Source organism: Saccopteryx leptura, chromosome 4 (genome assembly GCF_036850995.1).
Source record: "Saccopteryx leptura isolate mSacLep1 chromosome 4, mSacLep1_pri_phased_curated, whole genome shotgun sequence".
In the NCBI taxonomy this organism is placed as follows: Eukaryota; Metazoa; Chordata; class Mammalia; order Chiroptera; family Emballonuridae; genus Saccopteryx; species Saccopteryx leptura.
Window position 1 is genome coordinate 171,655,264 of NC_089506.1, and position 14,626 is coordinate 171,669,889.

The window sequence follows — 14,626 nt, forward strand, 5'->3', positions numbered from 1 at the left end:
TGCCTGACTGGGATCCACCCGTCAAGCCCTATAGGGTGCGATGCTCTGCCCATCTATGGCATTGCTCCTTTGCAACCAGAGCCATTCTAGCACCTGAGGCGGAGGCTGTGGAGCTGTCCTCAGTGCCTGGACAACTTTGCTCCAATGGAGTCTTGGCTGCAGGAGGGGAAGAGAGATAGAGAGAGAGAGAGAGGAGAGGGGGTAGGGTGGAAAAGCAGATGGGTACTTCTCCTGTGTGTCCTGGTCAAGAATTGAACCTGAGACTTCCACATGTGGAGCCAACACTCTATCACTGAACCAACTGGCCAGGGCGAAATCTAATTTTTTAAAGCAGAACAAGTGCAACTTTATTTATATTATTTCTTTTTCTATTTCATGTTGCTGATTAGTTATTCAGTTTCTAGCAAATGTAATGTTTGTTTCCTTCCTCTTTCATTTGATTTAAGAATTGTGGAATTTCTTCAATCTTATGTCATTTCTTAATGGAAAATATAATTTTTGTTTGGTGACCAGTTATAGTAAATAAGTTCATGTATATAAACATTTTTTGCCTAACAATTTGGTATCATCAGATAGTCCTGGTTGTCTTGGTACAGTATGGCAACCCCAGCTGATCCAGATGAAAAAGTGCTGGATTTTACCTGATAATAGTACCTTCAAAAGTATATGCTCACATTAACTCATTATGAATTGGAATAAAATTTAAGAAAAGGGGTAAAAAACAGTCATTGGAAAAAATAATATGGCCCTGGTCGGTTAGCTCAGTGGATAAAGCATCAGCTCAGCATACAAACGTCCTGGGTTCAATCCCTTGATCAGGGCACACATGAGAAGTGACTGTCTGCTTCTCTTCCCTCCCTCTTCCCCTTCTCTCCCTCTTCCCTTCCCACAGCCAGTGACTTCATTGCTTCAAGCATTGGTCTCAGGTACTGAGGATGACTCACTTGACTTGAACATAGGCCCCAAAAGGGGTTGCTGGGTGGATATTGGAGGGGTGCATGTGGGAATCTGTCTATCTCCTCTCCTCTCACTTAAAAAAAAGGCAGTTTTCTGGTTAATATAAAAGAGAGGGCTATTACAGAAATGTCATTCATGTTACAAACACATCAGAGGCTGGATAAAATATATATAATTAGTAAGTAAATAAGTAGATAGATGATAGATAGATAGATAGATAGATAGATAGATAGACAGACAGATAGATCTGAGTTCAAAAACAATAGGAAAGAACCCAGATATAAAAATTAATGCAAAACCAGATAAGTACCCATGTACTAAAACTGGAAATTTATAAAGGATAATCATATTGGTCTTAGAAACTATCATAAAACTTGATGACAATACCTTTGAAAGCGTAAGTGAAATGGACAGTTTATCTGAAAAGTATAAATGTTAAAAACTGACTTAAGAAATACAGTATTTCTCCATGTATAAGACACACATTTAAAAAAAATTGGGGGGTCTAAAACTGGGTGTGTCTTATGAAGTGATTGTAGATTTTTTTTACTTGCATTTTCCGTTTTGCTCTTGTCTTTACGCTTATTGTGGAAGACAATGATTTGTCATCAGACACAGATGAGCACAAGCTAATGAATGGGAGTTTTGACAGTGATGAGGAGTTGTATGAATTTTATAATGAGTAAAACTTGAATTCAATAACTTTATGTAATACATTTTGTTTTCAAATTTTGGGTCTCAAAATTAAGGTGCATCTTATAAACGGGAGCATCTTATACATGGGGAAATATGGTAAACTCTAAGCATTAAATGTTTTGAACTGGTTGCCCTCCCCCCACCCTCAATTACAGAATATATTAAACAATTCTTTGAGATGATTTTTATTTTGTGGAAACTGTTACAGAGACAGAAGCTGACACTACCCAACCATTTATAAATCCAGTATAACCTTTAACCCTAATTTGATATTATAAGGAAATAAAATCACAAGATAATCGCTATATCAACATGGATGCAAAAGTTCCACATATAATATTGGGATACCCAACATTAGAAATGCTAAAAAAAATTAAGCATCCCATCAATTGGGGTTTGTCTCAGGAAAGCAGAAGTGTTTTAACATTAGAACAATCTATTAATGTGGGGAAGTTTTTATATTCATGTCTATTAATTTTATCCTGATTGGCCTATGAGGTTTTCTGGATGAGAGACCGATTTATTATTGACTACCTAATAGTAAATAGTGAGCACATCTCCTGTCCACCCGCTTTTACCCCAGGCCTTACCCCTTGGGAGGCACAATAAAAGCCCAATGGAAAAACCTCCTACTTGAGCAGCTTGACAATCCATAGGCGAGAGGTGAAGAACAGTGGATTTATTTCTTTTACCTAGAGAAGTGTCAGAGAGTCACATTCCTTTCCTCAGGAAAGAAAAAAAAAAAGAAACCTTTTTACATTTGAGAGGGAAACGCAAACAAAGGATCATGGTTCTCAATCTAAACCTTTTGGAATGTAAAAGTATTTTTCTAAGGGTCAGATAAATGGCTTTTAGCATGGAGATGATTTCAAGGTCTGGCATTCACACCATTTGAAATGTAAACACCTAAGGAGAAAGGGCTTTGGTTTTCCTGGAGCCTTGGGGACTTAGGGACCTAGTCCAGGCTGTCACCATTTGACAGTCTTGATGTTTTCAGAGCAGAGCAATTAACTAGACAAATGGTTACAGACTTATTTCTTAGAGTGGGTTTTTAGGGGCAGAGAAGGCAAATATTATCTTTATATCATATACATTTCTATGTTTTAGAAGGCTAGGACATTGATAATAAGCTAGTATAAAAGTTTCACTAGAAATCTTAAATGATGCAAAAAGACAAGAATAATAAAAATTTATAAGGATAAAAAAAGAATTCTGGCATCAACTGCAGTCTAAACAATGTGTACACAGAACATTCAGGAAACCACACAAATAAATTATTAAACTAATAAAAAATTTAACAAGCTTGTTGAATACAAGATCCATATATAAAATCTGATAGAATTCCTATACAGTAACAAATTAAAAGTAAATTTGTAAAATGAAATTTCATTCATAATAGTAAAAAAAATAGTAACTAGGAATAATTCTTATAGAAACTATATAAATTCATCACATGAAAAATTAGAGTAATTGAAAAAATAATAGAAGACTCAACAAAGGGAGGAAATAACCTGTTCATAGAGGTAGGTTTCAGTGTTGTGAAAGCTCACTTCTACATCTGTGAATTCACTGCATTTGTAATTCAAATACCAAGAGAATTTTTCAAGAATTTGAAAAGTTGATTCCAAAAATCATATGAATAAATGAAGACCCAAGGAAGGTAAATTTGAGAAATAAAGATAAATTGCTCTTTCAAATATTAACAAGTAATATAAACTTAGGGTCCTCCAGAGAAACAAAACCAATAGCAGATAAATGTCAAAAGCAAAAAATATCCCAATGCAAAGTCAGGCAGGTGTCTGCCTGTGTACTGAAATTAGAAGTCCACCAAGGATAATCCTATTGGTCTTAGAACCTACTATAAAACTTTATTACAATAATTTTGAAAGCATAAATGAAATAGACAAATGCATATGTTGAAGAAGGGAGGAAGGGAGAGATTGATTTATTATAATGAATACAATGAATTACCTTATTTCCCCATCTATAAGACGCTCCTATGTATAAGGTACACCTTAATTTTGGGGCCCGAAATTTGAAAAAAAAAGTATTATATAAAGTTATTGAACTCAAGTTTTATTCATCATAAAATTCATACAACTACTCATCACTGTCAAAATTCCCATCCATTAGCTTGTACTCATCTGTGTCTGATGACAAATCACTGTCTTCAAGAATGAGCACAAAACCAAGCGCAAAAAAGTGGGAAATGCAAGTAAAAAAACTACAACCACTGTATAAGACGCACCCAGTTTTTAGATCCCAAATTTTTCGAGAACAGGTGCGTCTTATACATGGGGAAATACAGTAGCTCACACAAATGTGGAGACTGGAAAGTCCCAAGATCTTCAGTCAGCATGCTGGAGACCCAGGAGAGTCAATGTGGATTTCCATTCTGTATCTGAAGGCCTGAGGAGCAGGAGAACTGATAGTGTTCCATGCTTAGTGCAGAAAACTGATGTGTCCCAGTTTATGCAGTCAGGGAAAAGTCGTTCCTTCTTAATTCAGTCTTTTTGTTCTATTCAGGTCTTCAGTTGATTGGATGAGACCCGTATACTTTAGGAAGGTAATATGTAATCTGTTTTACTCAATTTACTGATTCAAATGTTAATCCTGTCCAAAAACACTCCCAAAGAAACATTCAAAGTAATGTTTGACCAATTGTCTGGGCATACTTTGTGGCTCTGTGAAATTGACACATAAAATGAACTATGACAAACACAATTACCTATTACAGTAACTAATTTATAAATTTTACTTATGATATTCCAGACACTATTCTAAGCACTCTGCATAAATTAATTTATTTAATTCTCACAGCAACCCATGAAATAAGTGTGATTTTATTATTTTTAAAGATTTTTATTTATTCATTTTAGAGAGGAGAGAGAGAGAAACAGAAGAGGGGGGAGCAGGAAGCTTCAATTCCTATATGTGCCTTAACAAGGCAAGCCTGGGGTTTCAAACCCGCAACCTCAGTGTTCCAGGTCGAACCCTTATCCACTATGACACCACAGGTCAGGCTTTATCTCTATTTTATAAATGAAATGGGCTCACTGAGATTAAGAACCTCAATATTTATTTCACTGGCATAGAATAGAGATTCCAGAAAGACACCCACATGTACATGGCTTCTTGAAATCTGATGAAGACAGCATTGCCAATGAGTGGAGAAAAGATGGTGTTTAGACAATTGTTTATCCTTAATAAAAGTTACTATATTAGCTCACAGCACACAGCAAAATAAATTCTACATGAACTAAAAATAAAAGTTTAAAACTTGCCTGACCAGGAAGTGGCTCAGTGGATAGAACGTGGGACTGGGACACAGAGGACCCAGGTTCGAAACCCCAAGGTCACTGGCTTGAGTACAGGCTCATCTGGTTTGAGCAAGGCTCACCAGCTTGAGCCCAGGGTCACTGGCTTGAGCAAGGAGTCACTCGCTCTGCTGTAGCCCCCCCTCCCCCTCTCAAAGCACATGTGAGAAAGCAGTCACTGAACAGCTAAGGTGCTGCAATGAAGAATTGATGCTTCTCATCTCTCTCTCTTCCTGTCTGTCTGTCCTTATCTGTCTCTCTCTCTGTCTCTGTCACACACACACACAAAAGTTTAAAACTTAAAAAAATATACAAGATTATAACAACATGATGAGGAGGAATTTTCTATGACAAGATGCAAATAAAAAGAAAAGATTGATAGTTTGCATAATAATGTAAAACATCTGAAACCACTATATCTTAAATGTTTAACAGGAAATTGTTCCCTGCCAAGATTACTAATCACTTGAATACTATATTAATTCAGTTAATCCTCACAAAAAAGCTTAAATGTACATACCTTAAGACCCAGTAATTCTGTTTCTAGGAAGATGTATTAGGGAAAATTTTGCCTATCTTCACTGCTGTTCTGTTTATAATAACCCCAATTAAAAACAACCTAAATATACCATCAGGAATTAAATTGATAAATAGATACATAAGTAGTGACATATTTGTGTAATTAAAGTCTTTAACATTTCTAAACTTAATCTACATGATTCAGCATAGATCCAGTCCAAAAAAATAATGTTGATGAAAAATAAAAGCAATTCCTAGGGTCATCCATATGGTATATAATATCATTAGTGTACTTTTTTAAAGACAACAAATTACTTTGTATATTGTTTATTAATATGTAAAAAGTTTTAAAGTATAGAAATAGATAATGTAAACAATATATAGTCAGTTTCTAATCTATCTTTAATACATTCTTTTTAAATAATGGGAGTAAATATCAAATGTTAATATTAATTTTGGGTGATAAATATATAGTTGTTTTAAAATGTTACCATCTTTACTCATTTATAGTTTTAAAATATTTAATAAAAATTGAAATAAGAAAAAAATTGCACCAAAGAGACATAATGAAGTAGTCATGGTACTGTTATATATTTGCAGTGGTTTTGGTTAGATATTTACTAGAGAAGGATGATAGGTTAAGGGAAGAAGAAACTGTTATTCTCCATACCCCCCTTCTATACTCATGGAATATGTTATTGACCCTCAAAGTAGATAGATAATTAGAGTATTTTAGAGTAAAATTTATGAAACTAGCAGCACAGTTCTTATGGAGGTTACTTACAGATTTGAGCTGAAGTGCTCCAAACCCATCCATGGTGACAGTCCTCGATTCTTCAACTATGAACATGTCAAAACAGACATGAAGAATTTAGCAGAGTATCAGCCATATTACAAATGCTCAGTAAGCATTAGTCAGTGTTATTAATGTATAACTTGAGTTATTGGTAAATTTGAACTTTATTTTTCAGTAGTAAATGTAAGGTTTGAAGCCTCTGTAAGTTTTTGGAGTTTGGGTGGAGAGTGAAGATTAAGAATTAGAAGAGTTTAGAAACTACTGTTAGAGATTTGTTACCGCCCTGCTAGGAGCAATCTGTTATTTAAGAGGCATTTGTTCTTTTACCCAAAGCATTCCCGTACCTTCTTTATGGCTCAGGGTGCCTGCGGCAATAAGTAGAGAGCCTAAGCCTCTAAATCAAAGACACTAACTCTTTCTCTTAGCCCTGCTGTTTCAACTCTATAGTTTATGACAAGAGCCAATTAAAATGAAGTTTGCCTCAACCAAACAAAAGCTCTTATGTGGTATAGGGTGTGTGGGAAGAAGTGATTAATTAATCCAAAAATCGTAATTTAGGTCATGAATATTTACAAATGAAACAGAGAGAGGATTGTGGATAGTTGATAATCTGTTTCAGCTGGACCAGCACAGCAGTCAGAACACAGGAATGCTAGTTCTAGATTCTGAGTTACAAGAGAATCCACACTGGATATTACCTGGTTGCTGGCCAGGAAAGGGAGGAATTAAAGCAATGTGTTATAAAAATCACAGTATGTGGAGGCCTGGCTGGTTGGTTTCATGGTAGAGTGTTGGCCTAGCGTGTGGAAGTCCCAGGTTTGATTCCTGGTCAGGGCACACAGGAGAAGTGCCCATCTGCTTCTCCATCCCTCCCCCTCTCCTTCCTCTCTATCTCTCTCTTCCCCTCCAGCAGCCAAGGCTCCATTGGAGCAAAGTTGGCCCAGGCGCTGAGGATGGCTTCATGGCCTCTGCCTCAGATACTGGAATAGCTCTGGTTGCAACGGAGCAATGCTCCAGATGGGCAGAGCATCGCCCCCTAGTAGGTTTGCTGGGTGAATCCCAGTCAGCCGCATGCCGGAGTCTGTCTTTCTGCCTCCCCATCTCTCACTTCAGAAAAATACAACAACAACAACAAAAAAATCACAGTATGTTAATTTAGGGAATGTCTTTTAACCCATGAACATTGTGTATTTCTGTTTGAAAGGGGTAGCAATGAGCTCTGGCATTGCCCTGGGAAGACGGGTTGGCTGTCTGGACAGGTCACCAAAGGCTTTTCTTAGATTGGTCACCACAGCCCAGAATCTGGTCTTAGGTGTTCCAGACTGCAAACCCTGACTGGTTTGTTAGTGTGCTGAGAGTAGATGAACTTCCATTTAATGAAACTCACAGAGGTTAACTCATATAAACCAGAGTGTAGAGTATTGATTTACTGACCCAAGTGCTTGCATTGATCTCACCAGAACTTTTCCACCTTATTCAAAAAGGCTTGTGGAGAGTTTGCTAGCCTAAGAGATCATAAGGCTTCCATAAGCTTAGCCAATTTACGTACTTTTAGAACATTCCTTCAAAATACAATGCCAGATTATCTTTCTGGATTTATTTATTCAGGTCTCCATGGTTGATAAATCCCACTATTTTTACACTACGAAATTACACTTACATTTGTGTTACCTCCTTGCCACCCCCACATCACTTTGTATATCTGGTTGCTCTCTAATGCTTCAGTGACACATTATAAGCCATATTTTGGTTTCCCACTTCCAATATCAAATCCCACGAATTTAGGGGAGATTTTGTTAGTTTAACTCTGAGGCACTAATCCTTATTTCCAAGTCCTCAGGGACTGCTCACCTTCTATGTATGTGTACGATTAGCTCCTCCGTTTCCTATGCCCCTGCTGTTTTGAGGGCTTCAGCTGGCAACTGAAGTACCATTCTCTCCTGTTGCTTTGAGAAGATTTCATGGGGTAGCTGCAGAAGAGATGTTTCAAGTCATCATGGATGGAAATATAGGACCTCAGGTTTTTGAAAGATCCAGTTTTAAAAAAATTGTCATTTGAGAGTGCCTGAAGGAGCCAGTTCTTTCAATTATTACTCTCGTTCATGTTAACCTGGGAATAATCTTCATATGGCTCAGGGAAGTTCTTAAATATTTATATCATGAGACATGAAACATAAAGAACTCAAAAGTTCTTTTATATTCTGCCACATTAGACATGTATCTTTAATGATTTCTTTACCAGAGGCTACAAAACTGAGCTACAGAATCCTTTAAAAAGTTGCTGCTGTGGACTCTCCCAACCTTACTCGCAGCCTGCCCACCCTTCTATCTCAATCTCCGTCTCTTGCAGCTTCTCCCTCTCTTCCAAACCCTTGTAAATGTCAAATGACTGTCCATTTCATTTACTAATTTGTCCTTTAGATTAGAGTTGCAGTATTTAGCAAACACAAATACAAATAAAGATACACTGAGCAAAATATACACTTGGACTTAGCAAATACAAACATGTCTTGTGCAATGTTTGGGACATATGTATATGAAGAAAAGTTTGTTGCTTATCTGAAATTCAGATTTAACTGAATGTCCTGTCTTTTAAATAAATTTAAAAATTATTTAACTTATTTTATCATGGTAGGAACATTTAACATAAAATCCACTCTCAAAAAATTTTAAAGTGTGCAATACAATACAAAATTTTTAATGTGCCGTATAGGCACAATGTTGTAGAGCAGATTTCTAGAACTTTTTCATCTCGTTAAATGGATATGCATGCCCATTGTTTAGTAACTCCTCATTTCCACCTCCCCAGCTATTAACATCCACTATTCCACTCTTTGTTTCTATAAATTTGGCTACATTAGATAACTAATAAAAGAGGAATCATGCATAGTGAATTGTGTCTTTTTAGGACTTGGTTATTTCAGTTAGTATAATGGCCCGAAGGCTCATACCTGTTGCTTATTGCATCATTTCCTTTTTAAGGGCCAAAATATTCTATTGTATGCATATACCACTTTTCTTTATCCATCTGTTGATACACATTTAGGTCAGCAGCCCTGTTTTGGATCCTTCCCATGTCATCGAGATCCTGAAATACCTCTCCTCCATGACGAGCTGCATTTTCTGAGACTACACTGAGCTCAGCTCAGTATTTGAGTCTTTGATTCATTGAAAGAAGGAACTGGGCTTGTCTGTTTTCTCTTGCTCTACAGTCCTCAACTCTCCTCCCCACAGTGAGAGCCCAAGCCTTTGTCAGCTATGTTACAGCATAGACAGACAATCTTTTGAATTAGTGCTGTTCAGATTCTTCTCTTAACAGCTTCCCCTTAACTGCTTATAAAGAACTATGTAAATTAAGTTGAGACTATTCCAAACAAAAGCTATAACCAAGAAAATTTTTTCACCAATAGGTGAATTTTGGGGTGGTGGTGGGGGCATTGTTCTTTGTTTTGTCTGCCCTGAAAAAAGTTATACTTTTTTTTTTCTTTGGATTTCTCCCTAAGTATTGAAAACCAGACATTCTCTAGCAACCAGTCTCTCTTCTTTAGGACTGTTGCTCTCCTGGGATTCAAGCTCAGGAAACACAAAAAATACAGACAGGAGGAAAAATATCTTGTTTGTAGTAATGACAGCAGCATAAAAAATGTGTAATTTTTTAGTTAAAATTTTAACTATATTGAGATATAACTAACATGCTGCACAAGCCAACCATTTAAAGTGTCAGATTCAGTGTTTCTTTTGTATGCCTACAGGGTTGTGCTGTCATTACCGTAATATAATTTTAGACCATGTATAACCATTGAGGAACTGCTAAACTGTTTACCATAGTGACTGCATCATTTTGCATTCTATCAGCACAAAGATTCCAGTTTCTCCAATCCTCTCACTCTTTTTTATTTATCATTATAGCAACAGTTGTGTCAATTTATTGATATTTACAAAGAACCAACTTTGGTTCTATTAGTGTTCTTCATTGTAGTTTTCTCTATTTTATTTCTGGTCTAATCTTTATTATTTCCTTCCTTCTACTTGCTTTGTGTTTATTTGCCCTTATTTCTCTTGTTCTTTTTTAAAAAATTTTATTTAGAAAATTAACATTAACACAGCGACATTGATCAATAAGAGGACACAGGTTTCAAGTAAACATTTCTATAGTATTTGAACTGTTCATTATGTTGTATACCAATCACCCAAAGTCAAATCATTTTCTGTCACCTTATATTTGTCCCTCTTTACATCCTTTCTCACCCTGTCCCTCATTTCCCTCCTACACTCCCTTTCCCCTGGTAACCACTTCACTTTTATCTATGTCCATGAGTCTCAGTTTTATATCCCACCTATGTGTGAAATCATACAGTTCTTAGCTTTTTCTAATAAGGTGACCAACTTTTTTACAATGAAAAGGAGGACAAAAATAAATTGAAGAAAAAATATCATAAATAAAAGAAACATTTTATTCATTGCAACAATAATACACCATAGTAAGATAAATGCATAATAAAACATTTGTAATGTTTTATATTGTAATTATGCTTACATGCCTATTAATTTTTAATAATAATTGTAAGAAAAAAGTACTCATTTAGTAAAACTAAAAATCAAACAAAACCACTAATTTGGAGTGATATTTGGTTGTATTTATCATTTTCTAATTAAAAAGGTCTGTTTTATACAACTATTTAATCAAAATGTGTTATTTATAGATATGGTTTGAGGTTAGATTTCCACTTTAAAACTCAAATTTTGGGAAAATACTTGTAAATAAAATTATACATATTTGGAAATTATTAAATAGATAATTAATAAAACGTGAATTGTGCTTTCCAGTCTATGATTGAATATTCACTGAGAAAGAAATAATCATGAGTCTACAATGTTGTATGTGCCATGTCGTGTTTCAGTATTCTTACACAAAGCCATTTGTGTGCTCAGTACATCGCGCGCTCTCTCAAAGTCTCCTGTGTGGAGCTCATGTCTCATAATCGTGTCTCACTGCACTGTACTGATCCTTGATGAATCATCATGTTAAATACAAATATGTCACATCACGCAATGGATCGACTCTACATTGATCGAATATGAATATTTACAGATTAGTCTTCCAGTATCAAAAAGGAGGACATATAGGAGGACACATTTTGAGGGAAGATGGAACTTACAAAAGAAGGAATCCTCTCCCTAAAGGGACGATTGGTCACCTTATTTCTAATTTACTTATTTCACTCAGTATATAATGTTCTCAAGGTCCATCTATGTTGTCATAAATGATACTATGTCATTATTTCTTATGGCTGAGTAAACGATTCCATTGTATATATGTACCACATCTTCTTTATCCTATGCTCTATCATGGGACACTTTGTTTTTTTCCATGTCTTGGCCATTATGAATAATGCTGCAATGAACATGGGGGTGCATGTGTCTTTATGTACCAATGTTTTTGAGTTTTGGTCATAGGTACCTAGTAGAGGGATTGCTGGATCATATGGTAGTTCTACTCTTAATTTTTTGAGGAATCACCATACTTTCTTCCCTAAGGGTTGTATAATTTGCATTTTCACCAGCAGGGAATGAGTGTTCCTTTTTCTCCACAACCTCTCCAACATTTGTTATTACCTATCTTGTTGATAATAGCCAATCTAACAGGTATGATGTGGTATCTCAATGTAGTTTTGATTTGCATTTCTCTAATAGTTTATGAAGATAAGCATCTTTTCATATACCTATTGGCCATTTCTATGTCCACTTGGGAGAAGTGTCTGTTCAGGTCCTCTCCTAATTTTTTAAATTGGATTGTTTGCTTGTTTCTTGCTGAGCTTTGTGAGATTTTTATATATAAATATTTTGGATATTAACCCCTTATTAGAGCTGTTGTTTGCAAATATCTCCTATTTAGTTGGCTGCTTATTTGTTTTGTTGTCAGTTTCTTTTGCTATGCAGGAGATTTTAAGTTTGATATATTCATTCTTTTTCTTCAGGATTGCTTTAGCTATTCAGGTTTTTTTATGGTTCTGTACAAACCTAGGAATTTTTTGTTCTATTTCTTTAAAAAATGACATTGGGATTTTGATGAGGATTGCATTAAATTTGTATATTGCTGTGAATATTATGACCATTTTAACTATGTTGATTCTTCCAATCCATGAACATGGGATATTTTTTCATTTCATTCTGTCTTTTTCAATCTCTATCAATAATATTTTGTAGTTTTCAGTATATAGGTCCTTTACATCTTTTGTTAAGTTTATTCCTAGGTATTTTTTATTTTTATTTTTTGTTCTTGCAATTGTAAAAGAAATTGTTTCTTAGATTCATTTTCTGAAGTTTCTTTGTTGGCATATGGAAAAGCAGTAGACATTTCTGTATTGATTTTGTATCCTGCAACTTGACTGTATTGGTTTATTGTATCTAATAGCTTTCTGGTGGAGTCTCTGGGGTTTTATATATACAGGATCATGTCATCTGAAAAATGTGATACCTTTACTTATTCTTTCCCAATATGAAAGCCTTTTATTTTTTTCTCTTGCCTGATCATTCTAGCTAAAATTTGCAGAACTATGTTGAATAAGAGTGGAGAGAGAGGGCAACCTTTTCTCGTTCCTGATTTTAGAGAAAAAGCTAATATTTTCCACCATTTAGTATTACATTAGCTGATGATTTGTTATATATGGCCTTTATTATGTTGAGGTACTTTTCTTCTCTTCCAACTTTACTGAGTGTTTTAAATATAAAGGGATGTTGTATCTAATCGAATGCTTTTTTTCTGCATTTATTGATAGGATCATGTGGTTTTTGTTGTTTGTTTTGTTGATGTGGTGTATTGTGTTGATCAAATTCTGTATTTTGAACCAGCCTTGTGCTCCTGAATGAATCCCACTTGATCTTGATGTATTATTTTTTTTAATGTGTTGTTGTATTCAATTTGCTAGTATTTTGTTTAAGAGTTTTGCATCTCTATTCATTAGAGATATTGGTCTATAGTTTTTTTCTTTATGTTCCCAGGTTTTGGTCAAGGGTTATGTTGACCTCATAAAATGTGTTGGGGAGTATTGCCTCTTCTATGTTTTTGGACGACTTGAGAAGGAATGATACCAAATCTTTAAATATTTGGTACAATTCACAAGTGTAGCCATCTGGTCTTGCACTTTCGTTTTGGGGGACCTTTTTGATAGTTATTTTTATTTCCTCCTTGCTTATAAGTTATATAGGTTTTCTACTTCTTCATGGGTCTAGGAAGATTGTATAATCTAGGAATTTATCCATTTTCTCTAAATTGTTGAATTTGGTGTCATGTACTCTTTCATAATACTCTATTATGATCCTTTGTATATCTATGATGTCTGTGGTAATTTTTCTTTATTTTTGGATTTTCTTCTTTTTTTGTGTGTCCTGCAATTCACGTTAATTGGATTTTTTTTATATGAGTATTTTCTCTTTTTTTCTTAGTCTAGCCAAGAGATTGTTTATTTTGGTGATCTTTTAAAAGAATCAGCTCTTTGTTATATAATTTTTTCTATTGTTTGTATGTCCTCTATTTCATTTATTTCTGCTTTAGTTTTTACTGTTTCCTTTCTTCCGCTGACTTTGAGTTAGCTTTGTTCATTTTTTTAGTTCCTTAAAATGTGATGTTAGGTTTGTTACTTGGGATCTTGTTTCTTGATATAAGCCTGTAATGATATAAACTTTCCTTTTATTACTGCTTTTGCTGTATCCTAGAAGTTTTGATATGTCATGTTGTCATTTTCATTTGTCTGTATAAGTCTTTTGATTTCTGCTTTTATTTCTTCTTTGACCCAGTAATTTTTTAGAAGCATGTTGTTTAATTTTCACATTTTTGTAGGTTTCTTTACTTACCTTTTTTAGTTGAATCCCAATTTCAAAGCCTTATGATCAGAAAATATACTTGGTATAATTTCAATCTTTCTGAACTTGTTGATGTTAGTTTTGTGACCCAACATATGGTCTATCCTTGAGAATTTTTCAGGCACACTAAAGAAGAATTTATAATCTGATGTTTTTGGATGAAATGTCCTTTAAATGTCTATTATATCCATTTGGTCCAGAGTGTCATTTAAGGCCAATATTACTTTATTGATTTTCTGTTTGGATGATTTATCTAAAGTTGTTTAAGGCCAATATTTCTTTATTGATTTACTGTTTGGATGATCTATCTAAATTTGTCAGTGATATGTTGAAATCTGCAAGTATGATTGTGTTTTTGTCTGCTTCTATTGTCAGATAAGTTAGTAGATGTCTTAGATGTACTGCTCACAAAAATTAGGGGATGGTTTTTAGCTTTTTTTTCACTATGAAATATCTCCTAATTTTTGTAAGCAGTACA

General features: G+C 34.8%; 1 protein-coding gene across 2 annotated transcripts in view; it reads left to right on the forward strand.

The window, feature by feature from the left end:
* Positions 1 to 14,626, forward strand: part of KCNN2 (potassium calcium-activated channel subfamily N member 2) — a 543,720-nt gene that overhangs the window by 137,476 nt on the left and 391,618 nt on the right. The window lies entirely within an intron of this gene.